This window comes from Mercenaria mercenaria, chromosome 2, assembly GCF_021730395.1.
Source record: "Mercenaria mercenaria strain notata chromosome 2, MADL_Memer_1, whole genome shotgun sequence".
In the NCBI taxonomy this organism is placed as follows: Eukaryota; Metazoa; Mollusca; class Bivalvia; order Venerida; family Veneridae; genus Mercenaria; species Mercenaria mercenaria.
In genome coordinates, this window is record NC_069362.1 from 50,761,568 (window position 1) to 50,762,843 (window position 1,276).

Genomic DNA, 1,276 nt, shown 5'->3' on the forward strand with positions numbered 1-1,276 from the left:
GTCGTCTTAATTTTTATACAGGTTTATTATGCCCCACACATGTCCGTACCGTATGCACATTTGTCCGTCCGTCTTCCAGCTCCTCCAATTGTATATGCCTGATTTGCTTGAACTTTCACAGATGAACAAGTTAGATGAGCAGATGACCATAAAGGAGGGATTTTTTTTCTGTGATTATCTTTACCACATTTATGGCCCTTTGATAGTTTTGCTATATAGAATACAGAGAAAAACCTTGTATGTCCAACTCCTGCCACACTATTAGCATGATTTGCTCCAATCTTTCACAGATGAACAAGCTTGATGTGCAGATGACCATAAAGGAAGGAATTTTTTCTGTGACTATTTTTACAACATTTATGGCCCTTTGATAGTTTTTGCTATATAGAGGATGGCACAGTATGTGAGGGTATCCGTGTCCGATGGACACAATTCTAGTTGCATCCTGTACCTCTTTCACTATATTGGAACCCTTACTATCTTATATAAGTATAAATGACAATACTATCCCAGCTTACATGCCAGTTATCATGCTCTTCTAATGGGGCAAGCATATAGTCGCCACCTTGTCCTTCTGTCCGTCCGTCACACTTCTTGTCCAGAGGATATCATAAAAAGAATTGGATGTACCAAGTTGTAACTTTTCACAATGATAGAGATTACTAAGAGGAAGTGCAGTGACAATGAACCATGACTGTAGGTGGTCCCGTTTTTAGCTCATCTGCGTTGGAGTTGGCGTTGCCTGGTAAGTTTTATGTTTAGGTCAACTTTTCTCCTAAACTATCAAAGCTATTGCATTAAAATTTGTAACACTTGTTCACCATCAATAGCTGACTCTGTACAACAAGAAACATAACTCCATCCTGGTTTTTGCAAGAATTATGGCCCCTTCTGGACATAGAATATCAGATTTCTTGGTTAAGTTTTGTGTTTAGGTCAGCTTTTCTCCTAAACTATCAAAGTTAAAACTTGCAACATTTGTTCACCATCAAAAGTTGACTCTGTGCAGCAAGAAACATAACTCCATCCTGCTTTTTGCAAGAATTATGGCCCCTTTTGGACTTGGAAAATATCAGATTTCTTGGTTAAGTTTTGCTTTTAGGTCAACTTTTCTCCTTAACAGTCAAAGCTATTGCTATGAAACTTGGAGCAGTTACTCGCCATTAAAGCTGACTCTGCGCAGCAAGTACCATAACTCTACATTGCTTTTAGCAAGAATTATGGCCCCTTTTGGACTTCGAAAACCATTGGTAGGACAATATTTCTATTATACAGA